General features: G+C 32.4%; 1 protein-coding gene across 2 annotated transcripts in view; it reads right to left on the reverse strand.

The window, feature by feature from the left end:
- LOC118190063 (glycine receptor subunit alpha-3-like) overlaps positions 1-23,374 on the reverse strand; it is a 358,296-nt gene that overhangs the window by 274,146 nt on the left and 60,776 nt on the right. The gene's annotated exons all lie outside the window — the stretch shown is intronic.

The raw sequence follows: 23,374 nt of genomic DNA on the forward strand, positions 1-23,374 counted from the left end.
CAGTGACTTTGTTTACTTTTTAAAGCCGCTGTGTTTGAGTTCAAGGAAACAGGTAAAATTTGAGAAAACGTTTAATTTTGTACATTGATTTCGGAAGGGATATTTTAGAAGAAGACAACGAAAAACGTTCTTGTATAAAAAAATCACAATATTCGCAAATATCACGTTAAATCAACTACAATCAGTGGAGTTTCCACTTAAATGGGGTTGTCTGTTATTTTAGACGAAAGATACACATTAAATCAGATAAATGAGATGGCTCGCTTGAATCGACGGACAAAATGTTTTTTTAAAGGCATACACATTTTATTTCAATTATTTTCAACAAACTGCTTCATTACAAACTCATTTCTTTCAAAAAAGACTTTTAAAACTACTATTCTAATCAAAGTCTTGCGATAAACCAAGACGTTGCTACTCTTTTTCAAACAAAGTATTAACTGAGGCAATTTACTTATAAGTGGCGCAACAGGGGTGGAACGTATTGGCTTTTTTTCAACTGCAAAAAGACTATTTCCGCTCAAAAATATAATTCCGGTATTTTTAGTGATTTCGTTTTTAAAAGTAAACAATGAAGTTTCTGCTATTGACGTAAAATTGATATATCATGAAAAGAAAAAAATGAATAACATTTTTATTTTCTAGGGTTGCATATCAATTCAAATATTCGAATTTATTTCTGCGACTATGAAACAAAAGACTGAAAGACAACTAATGGCAGGATCACCCGATTACATGGGAACTTGCCCTAGCCCTTCGATAGTAAATTCCCTGTTTTCGGCGAAAACTAAATTCTCATGTAACCTTTCTCATCCTGTGCCATGTAACTAACGTTGATTCCTCGATAGATTTCGCTATCTGCAGGCTCCATCTGTTGCTTTCTATATAAAACCAGTAGTCTTTCCTGCCATTTTGCAAAAATGTTTTAGCTTCTGAAGAAGAGGGACAAGCGTCTGATCGCCATCGAAATAGTTAGAGTGTTATTCAAAATCTACACTAAACTGAGGTTGCCGTTTTGAATAATTTTAAATTAAAAGTCTATTACCTATTTTTCTCTTAAGTTTCTTAAAATGACTGCAGTGAATACTATTCACAATAATACCACCGATTTGTTGAACAAGAATGCATATTTTGAGATGACAAAAAGCCCCAAATCATTAGGTAATATTTTTTATAGTTTTTTCTAACAACGAGATAAGTTTATTGGGGAAAAAAACTATAGGCATAACTGATGACTTCACTGGCTAAATCGTTACAACTTCTTTGTTGAAGAATATGTTGTTTGCTTTTAAATATATCACTCCCAGAAACCTCAGAGATAAAAGGCAGGTTACGTTTCTTATTCCATCGCTCGGGGAAAGGCATATAATCTCTAAGGAACTATGTATTCCAAATGTATTTCTTTAAAACGTAGATTGGCAGCTCGGAAGGGCAAATATATTTCTCCTTTATCGTATGGTCTGAGGCGTTTGAGCAGTTGCGACTCTTAAAAGAATTTAAATAAGGAAACGTAAAATGACCTTTTTCTAGGAAAGAACGGATTTGACAGTTTATACTAAAAAAAAGTTAATATCCACACTATTAAAAATTCAAAGAAATGAAAAAAACGTTGGATTTTCTCATATTTATAAACGAGAATTGAATGAAATGACTTAAATACAGAAGTTCAAAATCCTGTCCTCACGTTTTGACAGGAACTACTAATACCTTTCCTTTCATCTTTGAGGTGGAAATTTTTCGTACAAGACTGTCATCGCTATGACAGTCATTTTATTTTCAAGTGTATTTCAATTCCTCTGCTGCTCTCAAATCTGGGAAACGATGAAAAAAATTCATTTAAACATATGATGATAAGATGACTGTCAAGCTTCGTTAATCTAAAGGCATGGGATGATAGGAATTCATATAAAGGATTTTATTTTAGAGAAAAAGAAATTCCTATTTTTTCATGTAGATGGCAAGGTATAAGTGCAAAGATAGCAATATATATCATTAAGGTTTATTATTACAGGTTTAGGGAAGAGAAAGAATACTGAATGCTTATTACCCAAAATTAAATGCAATAAATAAGTTATAACTTCGATAAGACTGCACTAAGCCATTAATTTAGCAGATGTGTTAGACTTGGTTTGAGTTTATATTCGTGGCATTAAGATATGTTTATTAAGACATTTGAATGCAGTCGAAGGTAGTTGCAACGGGAGCTAATGTAACAAGATTATAACTACAGTGAGCAAATAGTCAATGAGATTTTAATTTTGGGGCATTCTCAAATAGATTTTTTCCGTATTCGGTTATGGTTTTTATGAAGACATTTGATTGCTTCTTTGGTTCTTGATGTAGTTGAATATGTCTATATGATTTTACCGATCTCACAAGGAAACCTAAATAAAAGAATAAAAAATATTATTCTCACCTCACCACTGTGGGAAGCTTTTAGACATTATTTAAGTAAGCAATTGTTATAAAATAATTAACGATTTGAATTATGCGGTATCAAGTACTAGCTGTAACTTTAGAGTAAATTTGTTTTATGCTTAGCAACAGCATGTAAACTTTACTCGTCTTTATACAGCCGCACAATGCCACGCAGCGCCGGTAACGAAGATCACATTATCAACACCACGATTTCAATATTCAGGAACCAGCGCTGAAAATACATGTTTCGTTTTAGGTAGATTGTATCAAGAGTTTTAAATTCATGTTATGGTTTTCGATGCAATATGCGCTCGAGAAAAGTAACACTTTAAAAAGTCTAGTAAACTGAAGAAGTTATTTGTCAGAGGCAGAAATTTCCAAAGAAAAAACAACAGCTTGAAGATTCAGTGTTAACTATTTTTTTCAATTAACTACAGTTTGATATTATCATTGTTACTCCTGAATGTTTTAATCAATTGTGTATCAAACTTATTTTTCATAATACACAATTTTTTATTATTTTGAATGTAACGCCTTTTAGGTCCTAGCATTTTAAGATAAATATATGTAATAAAAGCACTTCATAGTTGAATACTCGATGACATCTAAATTTTAGAATAATGAATTTGAAGATACTGTTTTACAGAAATCCAGTTGCGGAATAAATGTTCCATTGAGGTTGGTAGCACGTAATACATTCCTGGCGGGCTAAAAAAAAATGTAATATTATCACAAATTTGGGAGCACTGATGCAAGAACACTGAGATGTAGATGCTTAGAAATGCTGATTGGGAAAATACTTGATGCTTAGAGTGTCCATCCATTGTGAAGAAGAAGCAGTCGAGTCGGATTAAATTCCATATTCATTTAAATTCACACTGGTGGCCACAATTCACTTGGCACTCCAATCGTGCCTATATCCGGAACAATTTTGATATTATAGCGACAGACGCGAATATAGATGATTATAGGAGCGTCTTAACAAGATGGGAAGCAAAGAGGAAGAGTGTCGCAGTACTTCAGAGGAAGAAGGAAGGGAGTCAAATGGGCAAGAGGCATCTGCATTAAAGCGCTACGTAAGATCGTATGATTAATTTGATTTACGCAGATTAGACATACAGCGCTATTTTTAGGACAGACAGATGAAGTTCCCAAATGAAATGAAAAATAAAAGAGGTTATATCCAATTAAAATTATAAGTTTGCTTTCATATTTTTTATCTTACCCATTTCAAAAACCTTTTCAAACCCCCTTTCAAAAGAAAAAGGCGGAGCGATAGAGAAGCATTAGAGCAGCACATTTTCTGCTAATAGAGTATGTTTAAGTGTTTCATTACTGTGAAATAATTAATTAGATTAATTTAAGTGCTATTTTGAATATGATTTATGTTAAACGTTTTTCATTAATATGAAGTGATTTTTAATTGAGTACTGCTTTGAAATTTAGGTATCTAATGTTGTTCTTATTTGATTTTAAAAATTTAGTACCATTTTTATGAAAAGGATTCAAGTTTTATGATACTAAACAATTTAGTTTTCCTAATTGTTTTACATAATTAAATAACGAATTTAAAGGTTTATAATTATTTTATTTAGGAAAGGTTACTAAAATTACTGTAGTAATAATTAGAAATGAGATAATTGTTGAAAAATTTGAATTTTAGGAATTTGGAATTATTTTAAGATTCAGCTAAATATGAAAAATAAATGAGTTAAATTTGAAACACTGGTATAGAAAGAATGTATATAGAACTCTGTTTTGAATATAATGTAGAAAATATGTAATGTTTCGTATATTGAGCATAGTATGATAAATATAAAAATATTAAAAGGAATAATTGCATGTAAAGATAAGAGTATGATGAGGGAGTTGAGACGTAATTGACCTTTTTATACGGATTCCATTTCAGATCACATGACACTTTAATGCACAAGATTTTGGGTTCAGATTTTATTAGTAAGTACACATCAGAACTGCAAGGAGACAAATTTATTGCTGTTACTTTTACAATGGAACGGAAGTTAAAGAGCTATTAATTTATTATTAGAAAGCTGGATTTTATATTTTACATATATATATATATATATATAATTTATACCTGTAAGTTATACCTTTTCACCAAGGAATTTCATTTCCAACAACAGTTATCTCAAGTACAACATTCATATTACTCTAACATTTACAAATACATGGACGACATTTTTACATTAAACAACTACAATCAAATAGAATACGATTGCATTTATCCTTCATGTTTGCAATTAAATAAAACTAACTTTCAACAAGAAGATGTTAATTACCTAGATTCACAAAATATCAGTTTCAAAGATATTAAAATCTACGACAAAAGAAGAGATTTTGATTTCCCTACTACCCATTAGCACTCCAACAAACTCATCCATTAGTACTCAAATATTTCCAAAAGAATAATACTTAATGCCATACATACTCAACTCATGAGAATAAAAAATATTCGCAACAAGGTCAAGTACTTGCAAGAAGAAATCACTAACTTAGACAATATTCTCTTAGAAAATAAAACACCTCGACTCAAAAGTTCTATATCTTTAAAGACAGCTGGTATTAACTACTTTTTAAAATTTTCTCATCCAAAGCGATGTGATAATTATTATTTAAACTTTAAATTGAGGTAATAATTGGATGACTACGATAAAGAATTTAATGCAAATATGTACAAAGATCTCGTATTTTTCCTTTTTGATTATTTTTTACTATTTTTATATACTCAGTTTCTACTATTTTGTAAATTTAATAACTGGCAAGTATAGCTGTTACTAAAAAAATGGGGTTTCTTAGGTGTATTGTACCCCGATTACGTTAAAACTTAACTTTTATAAAACATATACCTTTTTCCTTTTCCGAAAATTTGAGCTAGTTCTGTTTTCGCGTTCTAGGATTTTGCAGAGAGCAGCTTCCTTTAGAAGTTTCTTACGCCGTCAGGTATTTTGGGTTGACGATCACCTCTTCCTCGTGGGTAATAATTTTACAGACCACAACGAACCATTGACACCTCGCACAAAATATAACAGGGTAGGACATTTTGAACACATGTTAAAATACTTTATTCTGCTATTGAACAGTTTGAACATTATCGCATACTTTTTCCAAGAACTACAAAATTTCGGGTTCTTCAGAGCAGTTTGATTCATTAGCAAAAACACCGTTTGGTTATCTTTGGAATTTAATTATATCATTAGAAGGTCGTGTTAAGATTTCAGCGTTTTTCTATTTTTCCATTATTGTTACAAATAGGTTTTCAGTTTTTAGCTGTTTAAAGATCATATTTGACTTTTTTATTAATAGAAAAGTACAGTTCTTCGTTTTCTTGAAATTAAAAGTTCAATATAATCGGGGACCTCGCAATATTTTAGTTTGTTTAAATGATTATTAGTTTTGCTCTTTATTTATACTTGCTTTTGAATTTCGGATTAGCATATGTTGGTTTTAGACCAATTTTTATTTATTTTTTTTTTTTTAAATTTCAAAGTTCATAATGTAAAGTTCTACGATTTTTTTATTGTCATTTTGGCACTTTGTAATGTTTTATTCTTTTTTCTAAGTGTTTCGAAAATGTGTAGGGACAATTCTGGTACATTTGAGCTTCGAGGTTTTCGGTTTTAAATGAATTAATAATGAAAGTTTTTTATAAAAATCTGGGGAAATCTTTTTACGACTTTTGATCTCAGATAGACCAGGAGAACGAAACATATTTTCGAAGCATATTAATCGACTTTTATGAAGCTTCAGTTCCTTTTTCCCTGATGGGTTCTGAATTGGAGTTTCAATAAAAGGAGATTAATTTTTACTCGTATTTGTATAATTTTGTATATTTTCCCTTTTGCATTTTTATTTTTCGTGATTGTTCTACTATGAATTCTTTCCTTAATTGGATTAGTTTTGATATTATGTTAAACCTCTTATACATGGATGCAATTATTTGTATTATAGAGGAATTGCTTGCTTTTATTCCAATTTACTAATTAATTTGGATGCTTTAAGTTTATTCTACTACAGTCCTGCAGCTACAGCGCAGGATGGGATTAAAAAAATTAATTATAATTGTTTAATTCTAATTTTTAGCATATATATATATATATATATATATATATATATATATCAGTCATTAGAAATATTACATATCACTCATTTAAAAACGTTACTAAATGTGCAGTCAGTATATTCCATGACATAAAAAGAACATTTTATTTTTTCGTTTCTTTAATGTAAAAGAAATATAAGTATAAATAAGTGAATTGGAAACTGTGCCAAACATTTTATGCATGAAATATTCTATATCTTGGCATTGCTAATTTCAGAAAATCCGATATTTTTTCCGGATAACCTACGTAATATGTTTTCGTACGATAGAATATCAATTTTCGGTTATGCAACATGAACATTTCCCCAAGGGTTCTGAGGAAGTATACGCTGCACAGGAAACTTGCTAGAGCAAACTGATAGTCACAAGAAGCTTTTAGGAAATGGTTCCATGAGAATCCGGAAGTGATCCTCGAGGCACAGCGTTATATACTGTAAGACGAACCAGTACTTTCAATTTATTCATTAAGGTCAGTTAGTTGCGAAACAATATATTTTCGTAAATTATATTCATATTGCTTACCAGAATTCCTTATGGACAATGAGCGTCTTGCTTAAGGTAAAGTACTCATTTGCTAATCAGAGGTTTCAGTAGGATGGTAACCTTATTTTATGGAAATTGTAGAAAGGTAAGCTCAATTATGCTTACATCTATTACCTGAAAATTGTTCGTAACTAATTTACTGGATTAGTTTTAGCTGTTATTTACTTGTCAGGGAAATTACTAATTTAAATTTTATCGAGATAATCCGATTTAGATAGTTATGAAAAATACTTATGAAAATAGCTATGGAAGTTGCGTTAAGAGAATAATACAGTACTGCAGATACAGAAAAAAACTTTTATAATATTTAGAACTAAACAGAGCTTAAAAATAAGGAATTTAATTTTGAAGAAAAGGAGAGAAGTGTATTTCTGACTAGGAAACATACTCTAATGATGAATTTTGTATAGCCTTTTCTTGTAATTTATTGTTTCGATTCATTACAAATTTCGGTTTGAAGTTAATATTACGGCCTTCTGCTGTATTATCATTATAAGGGCACAGTCCCGATCCTCCTAGCTGGCACATCCGGGCCATATGATCAAAAATGGGACTGACCAGAAAAAAAATTAAATATAAGAAAAAACATATAAAGTCCAAAATCCGAGTCTCAGTACCGAATTCCAGTTCTATCTTTGTTCTTATTTAGAATCTTCATTATTGTATTTGCAAAACCTTTCAAATTTGAATAGTTTCTTTTAAAATCTTCCTTAAAATTCTTTCTATATTTTTCTCTTGCACTCCGGGTAAGCGTACATTCATCGACGAAGTGCCTGGGGCTCCCAAATTTATCACAATTTAAGCATTTATCATTATTCTGTAGATGGAACCGATTAAAATAAGCCGAGAAACGGCCATGATTAGTCAGTACCTGATTTATATCAACATCATTTATAATATTCATCTTCTTGTTTAACTTTATATTTTTCATTAACTCGTTTTCTTATTAGACGACTCCCTGCAAAAATTCCATTCTGTATAAAACCAGTTTTCCATTTCAGCAATGGTGTTTTTTCTTGAATCTTGGATATCAAAATTATCGGTCCCATCCCTCAAGTGCCGCCTTTTTAGCAAGGGTGTCCGCTCTTTCGTTTCCGACAATTCCACTGTGTGCTTTTACCCAGTGTAATTTAACAATATGCTTTCTTTCAGACTTTTTAAACAAGTCTTTTATTTTATTAATCAGTCGATTTTTATGATCTGGTTGGGCGAGGGCCTGAAGCGTAGATAGGGCATCAGTATAAATATTTATAAAACATCGAACTGTTAATTTATTATTAATTCAACAATGATAAAAGAAGGATCAGAGTAACTACTTTTCTTCAATAATGAAATTAAACAGGAAACAGGAAAGAAGTTTGAGAAAACGAAAACTTTAAAACTTTGGAGATTTACTTGACCGTTGAGGAAAAAGATGCCGTGTTGCCGTGATCTCCATTTATCCTTCGCGTTTATGAAATGAAAGTTAAAATTAACATTGTTTCGCAATACGTACCAATTTCGAAATCGTGTGCTTGAATGCCTTAGAAGTTTCCCACGTATTAGTCTCACGTAGTTTACTTTAGGGAATTTCAATTAATGCAGCGTTCAATCTGCGACTTTTCCAAATAATGCTCGCCTTCTTAATTCACATATTTTCACGATTCTTTGGAGTTGAGTTAGGCAAGCATGTGCGAGAGATACAGGTTAGTTTGAAGTTAAAACAGTAGAAGCTAGTTAGTAAACTAGTTAAACCTCGCAGCTATTAATATTAATTCATGAGCATGTATCCGGTCTAATACAAGATAACCACATCATATCTTAATTTCACGTCGTAAAGGTGATTAAATCTCATTTCAGTGGAATTACCTCTTATAATTTCAGTCTGAGGTATTAATATTTCTAAAATAATGTATAGATTTATATGTGAAGATGAAACTTTCCAAGCTATAAATTATTTTTGTTTACTTTATATAGATATTATTAAAGTAGATATTATTAAAAGATACTTTCTTTTATGTAGATATTATTAAAAGATACTTTCTTTTTCACAATGGTAAATATTCTAAATAACGTACGCCGAGCATCAACATTTAAAATGAAATAGTGGGTTATTTCAGAGAAATGAACGTAACTACTATTAAAACGGTGAATCTGATAAAAAAAAGCCCTGTTATTTAAATGTTGCTATTGTAAAAGAAGATAATTTTTCTTCGTAGTATATGTAACCTAATAATTTTATGAAAAGCATTTTGTGATTAGTGCTCTAATTCGAAGAGTAACAGTTTTGAAATGGAATATGTAAAAAAAAAGTAAAGAATGAACGTGTAAAAAATCGTATTTTGTTCAAATGCGAAAGATTCAAGAAACGAAAATTACTCATAATTAACTATGTTAGCATTATTTTCAATCTATTTTATCAACAATAATGGTTCGTATACGTCGTTAGGAAGAAGTCTGAGCTTATGTGTTTGGTCTTTAACATAAGAGATTATAAACTGCTCTATTTGATCGAGTAATAAATTATTTAAAGTTTAATCAAATCATAGATTGGATAAAGGACTTTGTCTTAGATCAAATAAGTAGGATCTTTGAAAGTTTAATTCTACCAATTTTCAATCTACTCAGCTTAAAAAAATAAATTTTAAAAAGCTTCTGTATTGGGATTTTTATGTTTTCTTCTTATGTGTGTATGGCTATAAGCAAAAAGTACGAATAATAATAATAATAATAATAAATAAATAATACAAATTAAGATGTTTTCTTGTGCAAATCTGAAATACCTGGAATTAATCCAAGAGAGCGTTTGTGCTTTTGCGTCAGAACTACTAATGGCTTAGTAAATTATAATTTAATGTTATTTCTGTCCAATGTTTTGCCTAAAATTTAAAACAAATTTCTGAATTTTCTAAATACTCGATCATGTTTGCTGTACAGTCTTCCTCTTCGTTAGTTGGTTGGTTGCCTGAATATGACAAACACGCAGAGTGTTTCTGTCTAAGGGGAGGGATGTCTTCGTGGAGGACTTTCTAAAGGAAACTGACTCGTATTCATGTTAAACATGGGAAAAAAACAACGGAAAACGACCACTCATCCAGCCCGCTTGCCTTGTTTGAAACCTAGGTCGAACTACCAGTATTCAATGGACTTAACCGCTAGGAATTAGTGTTTCGCGTTTTCATTTCTGTTTTCTTCCATTATTGAATTCGTTTTTATAATATGAGATTAGAATACTTTAGTCTGGCCGCCCAGCGGTGACAGTGGCTAGCGACCCTGACTGCCTACCGAAGGTCCCGGGTTCGAATTCCGGAGAAGACATGAATGTTTGAAAATGTATAGTGTCTAGGCCACACGGGGGCACTCCCTTCGCCCCGGGGTGCTCTCCGTCAAAACTGATAGCGTAACTGAGCAAAGTCATAGTTTCACCTGTATGATGCTCAAAGCCCTTGCCAACGACAGACGCAAATTTGCACTCCTTGCAATGATGAATTTTGTGGGCTTGTCCTGGTGATACTGTCAGACAAGCGAGATAAATCACAACTACAACAGTAACATATTTTAGTCTGTTTCATAGACCATAAAGTATTCGTTCCTCAGCTTGTTTCAGGTTATGAATACTGTAGGAAACTTTTGTATGTCGACTTCATACACAGGATCCATATTAGTGCCACGGGTGACAGGTGACGGAGGACGGGGACACTTGGTGATTAACAAAGGTAAACAGGTTATATGTCCCAAGCCCTCCACTATCTAGAACCGGCAGTCTCAGGAAGCCTGCTTCGGGAATGCTTTTGCGTCTCTGGGAAGTCGCATGAACAAACAAGTATTTGGGTGATATTACATGAAAGCATTAGTTACATGATTATATTAGCATTAATTGTTAGAATGCATTGAAGATGCTTTTGGGCGAACGTTGCTATAATTCTTAATTACATCAAATACTTACAATACTGCATTAAATATGATACGTCAGTTAAATACATTATGAAATTGAATACATGATTAAGTTATATAGATACAGGGTTTGTCCGAAAAGCAGCGAGCCCCACTTGACTGTGAAGCGACTGTACAGCGCCGAGCGGTGCTACCGGTGAAAAGGAGTGGGAAGGTCCTCAAGTTTTCTAGCGGTACTGGGGTACGTCGATTTCGTGCTCTTGGCGAGTCAGAAGTGTTGCGGCGTGAACCACTGTGTAGTGAGTGACCTTGCCTTACTTACGATGGAGGAAACGTTAGAACATGTTTAGCTATGTTAGACCAAACACTAGAGCAGGGTCACCAGGGGCTGAAAGGAGCTCCAAAGGTCATAGAAACAGCATCATGACAATGAGCCCTCTCACAGCGCCTTTGTTGTGACGTTTGAAATGACCCGGATCGGCGTAACAACGGCTCCCTACCCACCCTACAGTCCTGACCTAGTCACGGCGGACTTCGCTTTGTTTCCTCGATTGAAATGGGTGCTTACAGGACATCATCTGGGCACTGTGAAGAACATCCAAGCAACCACGACTGCTTTTCTAAAATATATGCCGGCCGATGCCTTTTAAAAGGCATATACAGCATGAGCATCGCGCTGGCAAAAGTTTATTAATGCGGAAGGTATGCACTTTGAGGAATATTAAGTTTTTGTATGTGTACGGTCAATAAAATTTAAGAGAAAAATGAGGCTCGTTACTTTCCGGACAAATCATGTACATTGGTTATATACTTGAGAGCTTGACAACAGTAAGACACTTGAATAATTAAACCTGATTACATTCATTATTTGGGAACTTGCGCTAGTATAGTACTTACATGCGTTGATATAATAGACACATGATTATTTTATATGAATACAACTTATACACTTGAATACTAGTTATATACTCGAATATATATATATATCCACACTTGTGCTCGTCAGTGGTAGCACAAGTGGACAAGTGCTTACGATCTCTAGTTTGACATGGGATCGTTTCCATGAAAAAGGCCTGGCTGCATGTTTAATTTTCGTGGTTTTACTCATTTTCACCGTAAATACGAGTCAGTTTTCTATAGAAAGTCCTCCACGAAGGTGCTCCGTTTCTTAAGCAGATAGCTTTCTTTGATTTTGTCATATTCAAGTAACCTAGCCCAACCATCAGCGGTATCCACTATATCTGACTTGATTCTTTACAGGGCGTATGTGGTCCGACTTCTGTTTAAACTGGCAGTACGTGGTCCAACTTCTGCTTAAATGCCTGTGAGGCAGCAACCTGTGCACGTGGACACGAGAGAGATTTAGAATTTGGTACTTTTGAATGTTCCTTTCACAAAGAAGTTCCGTGTATTCCACTCAGAAAGCGCTTGTTGTGAAGAGGCTTTTAGAATTTGCTGCGCACTAAGTGCTAAGTGAAAAACACCAAGAACTACAGTAAAATGCAGCAACTCCTGAAATTATTTGCGCAAAGTTTAAATGACTTTAGTCTATTGTATAGCAACAGCCTGCATTTACTTTCACTCGCATATTAGCCTTCTTGAAAGTAAAGTAAGTGCAACACACCTGCTACCAATAGTTTTATAATACTATAATTATTACTGCGTGTTTATAACTGTAATATATTATTTTTAGTGTTTTTATTTATACACATAGAATTAAAATAGTTACGATGGAAACTGTTTATCCCTTTGTATTCTATATGCTTACCACTGTTCTGCCATCTCAGCTTAGACAATCGTCAGTGGGATACATTTTCTAATCTGTGACAGATATTGAGCTGAAAGTTGTGAGTGTATTATTGGCCGTCAGAAGAGTTAATACGGTAATATTATTATTAGTTTAATAAACAATGATAATAATACTTTTGCTGTGTCATCACAACCAAGCATACCTAGGGACAATATATCACAAGCAGCCTGCCTTTAAACGATGAAAAAAGTCTCTTCACTTAGTTTAATGATTTTTAGTGCTTTATTGCAATCATTGCTAATAAGCAATTTGATTTTATCAATATTTTAACTATTATCAAATGTATATTTAAAATATGAAATTATTTTATTACACGTCATGTCTCAAAACATTATACTATTAATTCTGATTAGCCGGGATAATACTGGTGAGGAAGACTACGGTTAATATAAATCATGGTTAATTCTACGGCATTTAAAAACTTAGGAATGGGTGATAGCAAATAAATGAATGAAACATTTCATTAACATTATCTATATTTTCAAGCAATATAATCTGGAAATAAAGTATATCTAGTTACGTTGTAAAGATTATGTTAATTTTATTAACAGTTAAATTTTGAAATAAACTTCCTTTCCTATAGCTTCTTAATTTCAACTTACCACTTCCGGCCAGAAAGTAGTTTTAGAATCACGTCTGAATGCTAATGAGGAAGAGCGGTATTTAACCGCGAAGTTCTAGTGTCTTAGTGAGAGAGATACCAGATATTATGGCTGCACGCGTCCGCCTTCTTTAGGCTACTCTCTCGTAAGCTATTATTACGCTCGGCCGTACATTAGGCCCTTGATAACTTCGCAGTCAATTAGCGTCAAGGGGCCAACTATGTTAGAATTTTGATAGCTTCGGCTATATCTCTTTAGTTAAGATTAGTTTAATTTTTAGTCTCTTAAGTTGAAGCCCAAGTGTCGGCTTTATTGTACAACTCCAAGGCGGAGTTCTGTTACACTTGATTGGAATAATAAAGGGTTATTTTACCCTTCTGTCTTGTTGTTTCCTGTCACACGAACTCAAGCGATTATTCGCTTATCAGTTCTTAAGATTCTTCACTTTTCAACGGTAACTTAGAAATACACAGTGAAGAATCCTACAACGTAAATTAAATCAACATTGAAAACAAAAGAAAACCCTATAAATAACTGAGTGATACACAAGTAGGCTTCACATTGAAGAAAAATATTCACGGGAAAAATTGATATCATGAAGTTCAAACTTGAGTAAAATGTAGGTTAAAATTTAGAAGAATCCGCTGAATCAGAATACGCCTGTTTGCATACAGTTAAATTACTGTTGAGGATGAAAATTACTTTGAAATGCTGTGGCATTACATATAATCACTACTGTTTTTAACCTATGAATCTTTCTTTCCTTTTTTGTATTTTCGATAGACATGCCACCCCCAGAAGCAGCTCCCGGCCTAAGGATTAAATTCCAAGCAGAATGAAAGTTAACTCTAGCGGGAAAAGAGAGAGAAAAAAGAATACTATTTTCAGACCGCAGCCAAGATCGGGCCAGTAGTCCAGACAAACTTTAATCAAAGGCAAAAAAAAAATATTCGTTATTGGTACTAAAATGCAGTATCATTCTTTACGTTTTGCCCATTTCATGCATCATTCGACGGTGAAAAAAACTTAATATTATACGTTTTTGACAGTCTGCACTATTTATGCTTCATTTAGCGTGTCATCTTTTATGCGCTGACAGTTTGATACATACAGTACATTTTTCTGGACATCAAAATAAATAGACATTATTAAATCCTTTATGGTTCCATTTTGAACAGTTCAACATTATAATAAATTATTCCTTATTACTTAAAATGTATCTACTTTATTTTAACTTTATGATGCATCGTTCAGCGTGTTCAATACGTACTTAATAAAATAAATTTCAGTTAGCATTTCTGTGTGACGCTGGACGAATTACGTATATCGAGCACCGCACTAAATTTTTTAATCAATGATGTATTTAAAATGTTTTTAAATAATCAAACTTTTGATCAGCGACATGCAACCAGAAATCATGGATAATAAACGCTTGAATTTGAATAAATATTTAAGGAATAAATTAAAGAGCACCTTTCACATATTTCCTTTCATTTATTTAAATTAAAATGCACATTTATTTATAACATACTTGAACATATCTCAATAACACTCACAGATCATGGCACTAAATACGTATTAGAATGATTCATCTCTGTACAATAATAGACACACGCTGATATCTACAAAGTTAAATATTATAAATCATCATTGCGATAATGCAATGCAATAATTGTAATATATTACAATATTACAACATGTTACGCCGGAAATTTAGTTATAAAGGCTTAATTGATATACAGCTAATTGGGTATAAAATTATACGATGCTATAGCATGATGCATATATTATATGCAGCGTAGTATAACATACATACGCTTTAACTTTAAAGAACAGAAAAGACGTAATAAAAAGATGGAGCCTTTCACACTGGGATTACTGGTATTCAAAGAAATATGTTATTTTCAGTAGAGATGTTAACAGGATTTTTATGACAAATATAGAGTATTTTATGTTAATTAACCAATAATTATAATTTTAACTTTTCCTTTCCATAGACCTCACCAGGATGCAAAATAAATTTTAGAGTGTTATAGAACAATCTCGCAGCGTTACATGCAGTTTATGTCTATCACCCAGCTCTGCCAGTGAGTATCCCGGCTCTTTAGCCATTTCACTAGCTGGCGTTAAAATGCGCCATTAAAATATTGTGTCAGCCTAAGTAGAGCACTTTGCACTCCGAGTGCGATAATTTAATTTGAACTTCAAATTTGTAATTCTAAAACCTGGATGTGGTGCAGTTTATTTGTACTCACAAGGTGTGATTTCTGTTTATTTTAAGATTTCATAAAATTTTTATTCACAGTTTTCTTCGGAATTTATCGCAATGTTTGAATGGAGCGATAAGTCGCTTGTTAGTCTAATAGTATTAGGACTTTGAATTTCTGCACAGCTAGGATACTAAAGAAATGCTTATCAGGTTTGCTAGTTTTTCCATTCCCGTTTTATTAACTATGAAATTCTGGATCCATTCAGGCCGATTCTGAGACGCATAGCTTTTCAGTTGATGATAGGTTGTTTTTTTCGCAGTGAAAACTGTAGTGCACCTCACTGCAGTCACTAAGGTCTGTGTTACTGCAACTAAATCTTTAAAATATGCAAAAAATGATCCATGGTCAGATAGAAATAATGTAGCTGAGTTCAAAAACCTAATAATCATATTATCATGATCTGTTAGCACTAATGTACGGGGTGCGTCGTTTCGTAGTTCCTAATTTTTATCTGCTTGCCATTGCTAGAGTAAAGAAGTGGACCTTTTGACGAACGACGTAAACAACTGGAAATGGAAGTTTCGATTTCTGCAGCCATAACTGCTTCTATAGCTTAGAAGTCGGCTTTCCCATTACTCTATATTCTCATATATGGCGGAACACAACACAGCGTGAAGTGTTGCAACAATGGAAATCTTAGGAGTAATCTTTGTGTTTCCTGCACTAATTGCTTCTTCGCATTCATTGTGGTTAGTGTTTCGAGACTGAATGCCGAGTCACTGAAGATAGTTGCGCTGTGTGATATATAGGTCCCCAATCCTTACGGCTTTGCGAAAGGTAGATAGTTTTGTTTTACACTAGGGGATTGTGATAATAATTTTCAAATCTTTCCGGAATAAACAATATTGGGTTTTCATCAGACAAAGAGCCCGATTAATTCACCAGCCACTTAATCCGTAGTTGAATGCATTACCCTTTGTACTGTAATGTAGCAATATCAACAAAAATTTAGTTAAATCATAGCTACAGCTTGATATAAGATTATAATAATAATGCATCTTTATAGAAATATATAAATAACAAACCTATTAACAAACCTTAATGAGTGAAAGCTGATTAAGGGAATGGAAACATGGAAATAACGCCGATTACACATAGGATGAAAGTACGTATTTGACGAGTATAATATATTTGCTTTTATGATCAATGAACAATCCGGTAGTACTTTCAACATTTTAAAGCGCAGAAATGCTAAAAAATCGTTATAGAAGAAATATGGTTTTAAACTGCCATTTCCACGAGTATTTATGTTTTTCAAGCTCCTGCAAGGTGACTGAAACGTAAAGCTTCATCGTTACGGTTATGATTATGACTTCACAGATTGTAAGCTTTAAAGGAATGTAGAAAATGGAAAGACTGACTTTTCTTTACGAGGTTCTACCCCTTTTTTGAATGCTGCAACTAACATTTTCATTTCGGCGTTTAAGTAAGTTCGTATTTCCTTAGAAAAGATAATAAAGTGATATTTTTCATCAATTATATTGCTTTTGGCATATATCTTCTCCCAAAAGAGGTTAAATATAAAATCGACTTATTTAAAGTGTTTTCTAATAATCAAGCATTTCGTTAGAAAGGTAGAATTAGAATCACAAAAAATAAACGTTTGACTAGTTGGACATCTTTGAGAAATAAATTAAAGTTCACATTTTACATTTTACGCAAATTTTATCTAAACTCAAAGATTATTCAAACCTGAATGAAATAAATTGCAAAAGAGCAAATATGTCATTAAGTAGTATAATATATGTGAAAATTGTACTAAATATCAGGGCTAACTATACATTCTTGTTATTTTGTATGTGTGATTAACTTACTATATTTCTACAGGCAAAATAGATTGGAGGACTATTATTAAACTTCAAGATTAAAAACGAAGTAGTTCTTCTAATGAATCCTTCAAAATCCATATTGACTAGAAAACAAATTTAATGTTGAATGAATAGACCACCAGCGGCCGAGCGGTAAAGTCGCTGAATACTGGTAGTTCGGTCCGAGGTTCGAATCCCGCGACCGGGCTGGCTTCATGGGCGTTTTCGGGGTTTTCCCCGTTTGTAACGTGTATACCAGCCAGTTTCTCTTAGAAAGTCCTCCACGAAGGCATCCTTCCCTTTAGGCAGATAGCCCTCGTGTGTTTTGCCATAATTGAATAATCCAATCCATTAATATTGAATGTTCGAATAAATGAGAATTCCCAATAATTTTATTAGAAAGTAGAAAATTATTAACTTTTATTGATGATAGATTGTTGTATCACTGTTTCCTCCAATTTTCATTCAGCTAAAACAAAGAACCAGGGCAGAGAGTCTTCATAATGCATCTAAGCGCTAACCGCATTTTGGAGATCTTCAGACCTCGTGCCTTAATTAAGATTTGCTTATACTAGTTAAATGCTGTACACATAATATGACAATCATTAACACATCTATTATAAATAATCACTAGGTTATTAATTGCGTTAAATCATCATTTTCCAGAATGTTACTTAAATTTATTCGAAAGCTATATAATAACATGCACTTAAATTACATCGTCAGATATTCTTGAAATAATAAGATATTAACCATTTTAACACTAGAATTACGGCAACGGTAATTTTGACCGTATCTCCATTTTAATTGGACATAACGCTTTAAATTCTTTATTTATAACTTTGATATTTTCTGACCTTTTCTAAAAATGTAGCTTATTACTGTTATATTTTTTAATCAAAGTGGATCCAACTTCTACCAGATTAAAACTTATTTTACTTCTTGCTGTATGTAAGAGAAGCAAAAAGCAGTGGTTTATGAGTTTGCGGGATGTATGAACTTCCCTTAATACATTTGCTTTAATTAATGTAATAAAAATGTTTATTTTATTTAAATGTATATAGGAGTTATAGGATTACTAAGCTAAATAGCTCACTTGAAAAAAGGAATCAGTTATTTAAAAAAAATTGATAAACAATAATCTTAATAGAGTGTTTTAAAGCATAGTTTCAGCCTTGTGTACATAATTTTGACTTAAAAAAAATATAACTGCAACTACTTCAATTAGACATCATATATTAATGAAGAGCTACTGTTTAAAGTTTATTTTGTAGTTTCACCTTTGTCTAAAACTCATTTAAGTAACTCCATTTTATATAATGTTTCTTTTTCTGTTTTAAAAATTTCATTCCACAGTTAGTTAATTTGCTAATGCTCATGAAAGTTTTCTTTAAATTAATGAAAATTTATCATCAAAATTAAACCTCTAGCTAAGTTCTTATATAAATTGTCTGAAAAGTGCTCATGCATGTTTAGGAAAACAAACTAAAGCCATTAAAATGCCTAGAAATATTCCGTAAAATCTGCTACATACTGGCAAGGTTACTTTCTGTCTAAATAATAGTTTTTTTTTATTTTTTAACAAATGGTTTACTCATCGCCCCATTTAAACTTAAAAAACTCACTAAATGTTTTAAATTATGTAAAACAGCAAATTTATACTAATACCAGTATCACTTTTTCTAGTCTGGCGACAATCGATACAGAATCAAAGCAGAACATCCAGATCATCTTATGAATTGTGTCAAAGGCCCGTTGTTAAAAGAAGAATAATTCTCACAGTGCCGCCTGAAAGGCCAAAATTATGTTTATAGTCAATGAAAAATGAATGCAAACTTCCTTGCATAACAAAATGTCGCGGTATATTTAAAAAAAAAGTCGTCTATTCATACCATTATCAAAGACGACGAAAGCAATTTCCGAACCCTCAATACAAGCATCTAGTATCATCTGAATGTTATACTCAGAGCGTTGCCTTCGCGCTAAAACATCTTGCGTGGAGAGATGGTTTTCAGACTTAATGTTCAGGAAACTGATTAAGCATCTGCGCTGCTGTGAAAGTAGCGATACATTTTTTGAATATTTTGTTTTGAAGTACTAACTCCGTTACAACACCACTCCTGGTGACACTTCAATTCACTATCTTTGACTCCCGAAGTCAACGTTTTATCCTTTAGGCAACAAAAGCAATCTTAAATTGATGTAGATTTTAAGTAAAATTCAAAATCTATCTGATGTATCAAATATATCTATTATGGTTGATAATTAAAGTTTGGTCACTGCTTTCTGCGCGAACACGTGATCGCGTTGGTGTGAACTTACCTTTACTCCAAGAAGGCAAGAGGGAGAAGACACCTTACATTTTTTTTTCCAGTGGAGGCGGGAACCAGACGGCACATCCCGGTGGGGGCGAATTATCATCCACCACATTTTACTTCAGGCGTCACTTGTAGAGACATAAGAATATTTTTGAAGCCGAGAAACATGCGGAATGCTGGGATTCGAGCTCTAGACCTTCGCCCAGATTCGAGTCCTAGCCAGACGGGTTTCCATGTTTATACGATGAATGCACGCAATAAGGAAGGCGAAAATATTTTACAAGTTTATGAAATGGGAACTTCTGCGAAAAATGTTTTTAATTTGATAAATCTTTTTTTTTTTTTTTTTTTTTTTTTGATGAAATCATTTTACGAATGCATCGAAAAGAAACATATTCCGAGCTGAAGCGCATGCAGGCAAGAATACAATGCTTGAACGTTTATAGCCCTGTTTTGAAAGGACAGAATTTTTTATACTCTGTGGTGTGAAAATAATAACTCTCCTTGAGATGTTAAAAAAGAATAAAGAATGTTTTGACGAATTTTGATTGTTTTACATACTCTTTACTTTTTTCAAAGTATAACTTTTGTTAAGTATTTCTTACGCACTAAACGACAGCTTGGTGTCTATGGGTAAGATTTTGTCTTATGCAGCGGTAAATACACAAACAGCTGAAAATGAACATTAGACATTCCAGGATAAAGGTATTTAATGAGGTGAAACGTTTATTATTCTAATTTTGATAACAGTTGTATATTGACTCACCCCTCCCCATTTTCCTTTTTTTTTTTTTTTAATTATATATACTGTCGCTTAGAAGGAGAATTGTAAAAATTAGAACCTTCGAAAACGACATTTGTTCTTAACTTAGCTTTAAAGACTTCTAAAAGAGGAAAAGAGGAAGCGAAGTACATGATGCTAACAAATATATTCCGCCTCATTTGCTTGAAGAGCTATTAAGTAATTTGCAAATCGAAATCTTAAAAACGCGAACGTGGTAATGTGTAGGATACTTCAGAAAAGGCGTTGCACTGCGTTTAGTTGGTGTTTTGTTTACAGTCAAGTTACGTTTGACTGTTTTCCTATTTATAAGCTCTGACTATTCAATTTTATAACTGTTTGACGGTTTTCATAAATATAAACTCTGACTGTTCAAATTTATAAACGTTTGATTGTTTTCATAGTTTAAAAGTTATAAACGCTTTAGATTGCACTGTTTTCAAGCCCAAATGTTATCTAGTATACTTTAAGGAAAAGATTTACTTTCATGCTTTCATTTAAAAGCTGCCAGTTTAATCCGCAAAAGCTATGATTTATCGCGAATAAGATAGGCTGTGAAAGGGGAAGTAGCAGTTATGTGATTGTGTAAACCATATTTGATGAATAAAGAGTAGCTCTCGTAAGAAGTGTAGTTTTAATGGAGATAAAATTATATAAAATGTAGAGTAAATAAATGCATCATTTACGAGACCAGAATTACAGAATTAGTTTTAACGGCATATTTCATATTTATTGAAAGTTTGTGATATAGCCATCGAAGTAAGATATTATTTAAATGTAAGTTCCCTATATTATTCAATATTACACAGTCTCTATCTATTTGCTTGAATTTCATTAAAGTATTTACTTTATCACTTCGTAATGATACGTCTATTGGATCAACAGCGGAATTGTTTGCAATGTGCAAATAACTTATCTTAGCCGTTAATGGCGGAAACTGATTACTGTTTGAGAAGCGGAACACTGTAATAAATTTGAAACTGCGTTACATACTAAATACTAAGAGCGTCATGCACGGGGTGTTTAATAAATGTAGATGCAGGTCTGTTTCCTTAAAAATTGATTCTAGGCACTAAGGCCCAGAATTTTATGAGAATAGTTTTAGCAGTAGAAGTGGAAAAGTTAGCTGTAGAGCAAACATTTTTATTAGTAAATCAATCCCTATATTTCTAAAGATTCCGATAAAAGTGTTTCATAAATTTATATGCAAAATCTGCAAAAATTTGCGCAATTAACTTTTTAATTTGTATAGACATTGCTATATCGTAAAATCAAAATACTAGAACCGCCGAAAGGACGGATGAGATCGTAACGACTTCCTGCCTCTTTTCTATTTATCCATCAAATAGGTTTTTGTATCTTTCAAATGATAATAACTCTAGTTTTTCATAGAGAAGCTTACCACAGAATAATCTTGCACAAAAGAGCCTGTGATGTCAAGAGGACTGGAAAGCGGAAGCCCATCTTTTGTAGAATTAAAAGACCAATTACCCCTTCAAGATTTGCGTGCTTCAAATGATATTCAGAAAACATGTAATGATGATCTAAGGCACTGGCCATCTCTTGCACGTTAGCATGGCAAGCCAGCTCAGGTATTTAGATCGCTGCAGGTTTAATATTATAATGGTGATCAGCAACACATTTAACAAGGACTGTTATTCTTCTAATCTGGAATACCAGCATGTACTTCCTCCTTCGTTAGGTTACATAATGATGAATATCTATCTATCTGTAATATACTGGCATTCAGAAACAGTTAAGTTAGCAGATGTATTTTCTATTTTCGTCAAGAATTTTACAAGCAAAAGTGTAAAACATATTATATTTAAATTATTATTGTTAAAGCGTTATGGGTATTTTATCAAGCTAAATATCTGCATTTTCATATAGAATATTAGGCTTTATATTTGTGACATTTTCTCTCACACACTATTCATGGTTTTTCATAAAATTACCTACCATTTGTTACGAACCATACGTTCATAAAATTACCTACTACATATTACAAACCATACGTTCATAAAATTACCTACCGTATATTACGAACTTTGGAACGAAGATACAGGCCCATGGTAAATATTTACTGAAATAAAGTCTTCCTTTTCAAAAATCCACTGTGCTATTCCTTGTACGGCACATTTATAGTTTTACGAAATTGTGTTTCTAACGAATACTATGCTCATAACTATTCGACACATGTGCTAATATTTTACACTAAATCTGTCAGACATATTTCTAAAATTTTTAGTAATAATTACAATAAGGAGAAGAACTTTTTTGAGTAGTTCGGATTTAAGTTATATTATATTTAAGAACGTTCACAAAAGAAGTTAAATTTTGATTTTAAGTAATAAAGAGTGAATTTTGACAAGACAAACAAAGAAGAAATGAAAAATGTGCAGATAAAACTTTTATTCACTTTCTTATATTTTCATATAGATCGAAAAATTTCCATAATGTATTTCAAAGCGTGTGAAAACATTTAGTTACATCCTACAGGTCTGCGGATATTTTAAGAAATGTTTTTTCAATTTATGAATTCAAAAGTCATGTATTATTCCTCAAAATGCTGCATCAGAACATTTTATATCTTCTCATAAATGTTTAAGCTACTTTTTTTTTACTTTGATGCTTTGCTAATTCGAGATTTCAAATATATCTTTTGTTTTTATGTGTGAAGTTATAATCTTTTGTTTTGATATGTAAGTTACAAAGTGTTTAACTCAGATTGTGATATAAACGCTAGCATAGAAAATAAGCAATTGTTTAATGTATGTTTAAATCAGAGTTTTTTAAAGTGTATTCTCATGAAGCGCAGAAATCTGCTAAAA

Source organism: Stegodyphus dumicola, chromosome X2 (assembly GCF_044657685.1).
Source record: "Stegodyphus dumicola isolate Sdum_Otavi_A_Nest chromosome X2, ASM4465768v1".
Classification (NCBI taxonomy): domain Eukaryota; kingdom Metazoa; phylum Arthropoda; class Arachnida; order Araneae; family Eresidae; genus Stegodyphus; species Stegodyphus dumicola.